Source organism: Anopheles merus, chromosome 2R (genome assembly GCF_017562075.2).
Source record: "Anopheles merus strain MAF chromosome 2R, AmerM5.1, whole genome shotgun sequence".
NCBI lineage: Eukaryota > Metazoa > Arthropoda > Insecta > Diptera > Culicidae > Anopheles > Anopheles merus.
Genome location: NC_054082.1, coordinates 15,675,695 through 15,683,606, shown reverse-complemented (window position 1 = coordinate 15,683,606; position 7,912 = coordinate 15,675,695). Strand labels below are relative to the sequence as shown.

At 49.2% G+C, this 7,912-nt stretch overlaps 1 non-coding gene across 1 annotated transcript; it reads left to right on the top strand.

Moving 5' to 3' along the window:
* The first annotated feature begins 7,391 nt into the window (after positions 1–7,391).
* On the top strand, positions 7,392–7,464 carry Trnaa-agc. Its single transcript has one exon. It is a non-coding gene; the product is annotated as a tRNA-Ala (tRNA).
* The last annotated feature ends 448 nt before the right edge of the window (positions 7,465–7,912 follow it).

Here is a 7,912-nt window from a genome sequence, read left to right as displayed (position 1 = left end):
CGGCTGGCTAATGACAGTGCTTTTCTACTACAGTCTGTTGGCTCCGGAGAGGTTTGGCGCTTGCTCTCCCGCTTCGGGTAACTGTTCATTTACATGTCGTCGCCGTGTTTGGGCCGAAAGATGAAGCACTCGATAGTAATGATGGATCAGGTTCGGTGGCGTGTGGCTTTGGCTGGCGTGTTTAGTGGAGTGTGGATACCGTTTGTTTACCTTGCCTGATTGGGCATTGTGTCTGTGCTTTTAATCGTTTAGCAGCCCGATCATTAGGAATCGTGGCGGTGCACGGGGTGTCCGTAACGGGCCACCAAGAATTATGCGATTCGTTTCGAAGTTGAAGTCTGAGGGGGGATATTAAAAAAAAATAAGCATGACACTTACACCCCCCGAACTGGAGACGTCCCCAAGACATCAACCAATAAACCATTGACATAAAAATAATTTTCACTCGATGAAAAAGGAATTGATTGTGTGAATGCGCACTCTGGTGCAATCTTTCCGTCGGGTTGTTCTGTTGTGGGAGTGGGTTTTATCACCGGCAGGCAAATAAATCCACCAAATCTGTTCCCTTCCTTCGTTAACCGCAACGATCGACCGCAGCCACAGACCTTCGCCGTCGTTACAAAAGGCGCGCGCATTTCTTACCGGATGGCCGGATACCGCACAACGCCAGAGTGCGACATACGACAGCGATGGACATTTTAAGTGGTCGTATTTTTCTAGAAATAGTTTTCGCCATTCCACCTAGCTCGATTGTTTGTTTTTTTTTTCATTCCTTCCTTTTGATTCCCTTTATGTCCAGGAACGGGAAATTCAGACAATCGTGCTGCAAGTAGATTTCCCTTCCCGCCCCGAACTCGTAGAAAGGCTCGTAAAGGATAAGAGACTTTCACTCCGATACAAAACGCTCAATCTGAGGCCGTTGTTTACCAAGTGTGATGGAGCGACTGGTAGGCGTTCGGTAGAAGAAAAAGCTAGCCCACACGCGGTACAACACCACGGTGTACAATCGTGTACCATTAGGCCCGAAACAAACACGAGCACCCGGCTGTTGTAGCTGCTCGTACATTTAATTTAGTTATATTCCATTCTCTGCTCGCCTGCCTGCCCGCCATAAAACGATGTAACGTACTGCGCAAGGGATACTGCCAGCACACACACACAGGCTACACAATCGACGGACTATTAGCTAGTCTCTAGTGGGGTTTTTCTTTGCTGCAGGGAGTTGAACGACTCTGGAGAGAGCTTTTGCCAGTATTGTAGTGTCTAAATTGTTGGGGTTTGGCCTCTGGAAGGCGTACCGGAACGTGAAGGAGTCACTTTCGAAGAGTGGGTTCGTTTGGAGACGTTTTGGTACATTGAGCCATGATTCTTGAGCTCTTGTGTTCAGAGTGTCCAGGATCACTTGTTGATATGTTTGTGCAATGTTCTCTGAATGAGTGCCTTGGAAAGTTGATCGATGTGATGTATCATACGTTAGCAATCCTATCTTGAATATCTGTTGCCACCCGTTAAAACATCTGCCAGAAAATATTTATTTCCCTCGCATTGTCGTAAATCTTCCGGAGCTGTGGAAGCTGGAACCCGAAGCTGATACATCGCGCCCGGCAAACGAATCCATCCGATCCGGATCTACCCCATCATCAGCACAGAAGATTCGTAAAATACAAGATAATTTGATAATTACGAAGCCCCCCCCAGGCATAGCCGGCCGACTCTGATGTCATCGGGGATCGCTGTTTAGCTCGCGATCAGCTCATCACACATCGTGCACACTCGCCGCCCGGACCACCCTTATTAATTATGCCAATCGACCGCTCCGTTTCCGACCGATTCTGCGGACCGGCCCGAGGAAACGACTCGGAGAACGATAAATTAAACCCAAAGGATGGCCTGGACCGAGGGAAAGAAAAGTAAATGTTTTGCATGTTTGTGCCGCTTGGCTTCGATCGGAATCGGGAATCGTTGCCCTCCCATAAACGCCTAACCCGTTTCTTAAAATAAAATGAGCCATTTTCGACATGGCCAGTGCGGCGAGGTTAGACTTTTTTTTTGTCGATCTGTCTAACGAGGAAGTTAAAACAAAATAAAAAACAAGAAAAAAAACAACCAGCATCATCTCGCTGCTGGACGGAATGGCTTGAAGGGGGAGGAAGGGTGGGGGGGGGGGTGTTTGGTATAGGGGAAGACATGCTGTTCCCATCTCCAGAGCCGACCGACCGACGGCGGGGTCCACAGCGTCAAGTGAGATAAATTCACACTAATTTAGACATCATCACTAGGACGGAATTAAGTTGTCAAGTGGTGTACCTCTCGGGTCGTTAGAACCCTGCATCTTGTTTTCCGTCCCCCCCCCCCTCCTTACTGTTACGAGGTTTGTTACCTGTTTTTGATGTCTTTAGAGAAGTGTTCCTTTGGGAGCAGCAACGCTGTCCGGTGGCGCGTTATAGGTAGTGCTCGAGACACTTGTACAGTGTGTTTTTTCCCCTCTTCGAGACATTTGAATTCTTAGAACGAAGCAAATTCGTACAAAAGGCATCACCCACCACTCCAATTCAAAGAAGATTTGGTGAAACAAAACTTCCAAGCTTATGAGTGCACTAGTGGAGGGACCAACGCTTTCAAGCCTGTCAAGCCGGCGTGCCGAAAGTAGCAGCGCGCCCAAGAATGCTTCATAGCGCTTCAGCAGCAATCATTTCCACGCAGCCATCCCGAATGCCTACTATTCGCCCATCGGCACCAGGAGTGGCCAGTTACCGTTCGCAGCGCCTTTGGATGAAATAAAATTTTAATTGGATCTCAGCCCCTGCATCAAACTTGGCGGTTTTTGTGTTAATGGTAAAGAACATTTCGTTTCGTCATTTCCTTGCCAGGCGAACAGACAAGATGAACTCCAGAACTCCGACCAGCGCCTTAAGATGCCTCTTGGGGATTGAGCATTTTTCGAACCCTCTAACACTGACCGCCACACTTGCCATCCGGGCTGCACTGTTGTTTCCTAGGAAATGGGTACGGTGTCGTCTTGCGGACCCTTTGCTGGGTTGAGTGCAGCCCGGCCAGTGGTGTTCCAAGATCCGACACTAATTAATCTGCTTTCGCTTGTTGATCTGGACAGCGGTGAGCAGCTCGAGAGGCCCTTTGGTGTGTGTGTGTATGTTGTGGAATAAATTTTATCTTAATTATTACTGTAAATACGATATCGGAGGCGTACGTTGCTTAGAGCGCTGTTTGTTTGCCCCGGTCCACGGAAGACAGGCAAGACGGTAAGCCTACCCCGGCTCTAACATGTACCCAGCAGCCAATGGTCGAATAAATCAGTCACGTACTGGCAATCTCCCATACGGCAAGTCAGATAACGATATCACGGTTCCGATAATTCCCGATAATGAGTTATCCCCCGGTGCCGGTAAGCCCGACAGATTGGAAGCAAGAGAGGGGGAGCGAGGGAGGGAAAACTTTTGACCCTTAACGCCTCACGGGAATAACTGTACACGAAACGAATCGTTTTTAGGATATCCCGGGGGTGATAGAGGGAGTGGACTACAGTTGCAATCGAACCAGCGAGCTGGCAAAGTTCCGCACACACGTAGCACAAATTAAACACAGGAAACTCGTAATGCGTCTAATCAGCTTAGACATCGACGGGTTTGGGGCGAAAGTTACACCGGGAGCAAAGGGATCTAAAAAGTTTTGCTAAAACAGTTATTAAACACACATGATAGTGCACGCGCGCCCACTCACACGTCGTTTGGATGCTGAATTATTGCTTCGAAATCCTGTTGCGATCGAAACCTCAACCTCAAAAATGAAGAAGTCATTCCCATTCCTACCTGATTGGGAATATTTACGGCCAGACGCAACAAAAGGCAACAAAAGGTACCAACCGATGCGTCGTCTGTCGGCTCATCAAATGCGCGTCACATCGGGCGATCGATTCTCCTCGAGCAGCAGCAACTCTCTATGGCCGGGATCGGGCGCACTCATTGAAGCCAATTTATTGCAGATGGTACTCGATATTAATACCATCCTGAGTAAAGGGCAAAACAAAAATACAGCACCAACCGAGAGCTTCAAGTCTGCAGAAGAATATCCTACCGCTTTTTTCGGTCCGGAGCCGTGCTCCTCAGTGTTGTTAGCTGCAGCACAAGAGACGGACTCGCTCGACACAGACGACTGCCGGCGGTGGCGGCAGTGCGCAAGTGTACAAAAGTAATGGCCTGTTTACAGCGATCCCACCACCCGGTGCTTCGGCGACGCATTATTATCGCCCGCTCGGCTCGGCCTGGCTATTTTCGCGGCGACCATCTGGCCAACGGGTTGCGCTCTCTCGCTGTATAACCCTTTGCCTGCTGGCTTTCTTCGCTCGGAACCGGAACCGACGGCGGGATGGCTCGCACAACACCCCGCAGTGGTTTCGGGTACACGGGTCCCGGGGCTGTAACAGGCTGCAGGCTCGGCTTCTTCGTTTTTATGGTACAACATAAAGGCTGATTATGTTTTGGGGACTGGAGGCGGATGACGGGGCTCTGAGCGCATCCGGATGGGCGCCCTGTGGCGGAGACCGACCACCATTACCTCGTGAAGTCGAGAACGAACCTGTGATGAGCCACAGGTTTGCTCATTTTCAGCTTGGTATGTGTGTGTGTGTGTGTGTGTGTGAGTGGGTTTGGCCCCCCCACCCACAGGGTCGTTTGTCGCCGTCATGTGAAGCTGGCAAAGAAAGGCAATTATTGGGGCACGCAAGAATTCATGGCTACACATGTGTTTGGTGGTGGTGGACCTGTGGACCGCTTTACTGTAAGGACAGCACACCGGGTGTGCGAGCTCCAAAGTTGCTCTAACCATACTATTCGGCACACGTTATAGCATCCCACCGATATTACGGCTCAAGATGTTCACCATCTTGCAGTTTGACCAAACATTTGGGGATGTGGGTAAGAATGGGTGTGTGTGTGTGTGTGTGCAATATGAAACTTTGTTCCGTTCTTTTCTCAGCTCAGGAAGATTGGTCCGTTTTTTGGGGGGCAAAAGTTTAACAGCGCCCGGAGCATGTTTCGGTTTGACTCTAATGCAAACAAAAGACTTTTCCCACCGGGCACGCTCACACATTGTGTCATTTTCGGGACACCCTGGCGAAGAAACGGCACCATTGTAAGCTATTAAAATGGGCACGAAATACATCACACTTTCCTAGATTTCCTATCCCGTTTCTGTTGCATGCGGTCCTGGTAAGGGGGAAGCATGCAACAATTTCCCGTTTGACCGTTCCAGCCCATGGCCTAAGATCCCGTGACCGAACCGGGGGTGGGGCGAGTGCCATTACGAGCGGACGGGGATCATACCTGAGCTGCGCACTCTGCGGGAATGCGGGATCCTAAATGGTGGTGGCGTATTTCCACCCCACCGCAGCAGGGGTTACTATTTCGCACTTTTGAAGCTCGTTTCAGTTTTGTGCAGCAACACAGCGTTGAGACGACGCCGGTGGCTTCCTCTTGTCGGAGCGGGGTTGGCGTTGCGAATCGCTTTGCAGCTACACACTGGTAGCTCGGTGGGGCCATGCTTCGTTACTGTACCATTCCCGACATGCGTCATAATTCATTTCGTATATTATGTCATTAGTTGAAATAAATAGCCATAAATTACACGTGCAATAATAAGCACGTTGCTGCTGCTGCCGGTGCGCTCAGCGGTGGTACAGGGACAGAATGCATTTATGTCATCCCTCCCGTTCTACGGTACCGCAGCTAAAGATGTACTAAAGTGTGTGCGGGTGGAGAAGAAGACAGACATGGAAAAAAAAAACCCCAGTGCCAATGGTTCCACTGGCTGGCTTTTGTTTAATGTTGTGTGGATTTTATGTTTCCACGCCAGACGTGTCTGATGCTGCTGCTGCTGCCTTGAACCCGCTATGATGACTGATAAAGTAAGGCTAAACTGACAACAACAAAAAACTAGTTGCTGGGAAGAACTGGAAAGGAAGCAACACTTACCACCACTTACCATCATTTCGTGATATTGAAGTCGTTTTTCGTTTTTTTGAGTTAAGATCTCGCTGAAGTGCAATCGGACCAGAATGCGCTGGTCTTGCTTGGTTTGGCTGCAAAAACAATCGCTTCATAATTCATAATCCCGTCGAAAGCAACTCACACAAAACGGACACACTCACCCACTCGCTAAGCCAGCCGCGTTCTCCCCAGGCACAAGCGAAAAGCGAAAAATTATGACAAAGTAATAACATTTTTATTGTATCGGCACTCTTTTTCACTCGTCTGAATTTGGTCTGGGTTTGCTTTCCGTTTTCGGAGAGACGTTTCTTTATTTTGCTGAGGGTGCTCGGTAAAACACAGTGTTCGGAAATGAATGATAAACCATCGAGCACAAATCGGGACCTTCAGTCGGGGCCCGGAACTGGCAGTTGAGGTCCTCCCCGTGCCTCACTGTTACAGCTCACCACCACCACCACCTATCAATCAAAACCTCGAAGTTGTCACCAAAATCTACTAACGATTATTTATGAAGCCAAGCGCTCGGAACGCGCTCGTACTGATCCCGCACTTCCCCATGGTATCCCTCGATACCCTCGGTGCTCCCTCCATTCGCTGGTTGATAAATAATGGAGAACACACTGTGGTCTTCTCGGTAACTCCAACAGATCCGGCTGATCCCCACAGTCGCTTCCGAAACGGCAAAGCACGCGTTGTTGCTGCGCCTCTAAGCTGCACGTACGTGCGAGCGTGAGCGGGAACATTTTAGGCTTGATAAATGATTCGGAAGGATATCGGATTCCGGTGCGACAAAACCACCACCTCCCTGGGATGTTGGCAATGGTCGGATGAGAGCGGGATTTATCGGAATTGACTTCGAGGGCCAGCTTGGGGACGGGCAGCGTGTTGGCTTTTCTGAGATCGAAAGCCCCAACAAATCAGATATTTTCTTAAGCGAGCTGATTTATCTAGCGCAGGCGAAGCAGAAATGGGCCGAGGTGTACTCGCTTCTCTGGATCGATGATGTATGGAACTGTCGGAGGACAACGGTGCGCACTGCTGCGGCAATGATTCGCACTCAATCGTGTTAAAGACGAGTGTGTACGTACGTGTGTGGCTGTGTATGGGTACATTCTTGCGGTTTGACCGAATGGCGATCGATCTTGAACGACGGCGATCGGTTACAGCTTTCCAACCGGGTGTCCATTGCCCTTTCCCGCCCGGTGTCGCAGCGTTCGATTCTCCCACCCTTGATATCTCCTTCTGCGCGTTTGGGTGGGGCACTGCCGCACCGTTACGCCTTGCAGTCTGTTATGGTGGGGTTAGTATAACCATACGATCGATCGCGTTTCTAAAATGTAGGTCAGCTGGGTGGCTTTTGAAACGCTGGTGGACACAACAGTATCACCGGGGGGTGTAGCTCAGATGGTAGAGCGCTCGCTTAGCATGTGAGAGGTACCGGGATCGATACCCGGCATCTCCAAAAAACTCTTTTTAAAGGATTTTTTTCTCTGAAGTACACTGTTCACGTTTTTAAAGGACAAACGATATAAAAGACTTCGCTCTCAGACTGATACGAAAATGGCTAAAGTTCCGAAGCAATGTGTATAACTTTGCTAAAGCAAACATGATGCAAACATAGTCGCAAACTCATAAAAAATCAATGAAATTAAGCTAAAATTACATTTTGCAATTTACCTGAATTACCTGCATTACCTCTTACCGCTCTCATCTATTATAAACATTCCAAATGGTGTCCATTGCATGGTTGTCTACCCCTGAAAAGCTCTCACCAATGGACAACTTTTTAACTTAATCCCTTTTCAACAATTTCGGCAAACAGTGCGTTCCATCAGCCGTTGAAAACACGCACGTCCTTTCACGGACACGAAATACGCTATCCCTTCCATCCCTCGAACACACACACACAC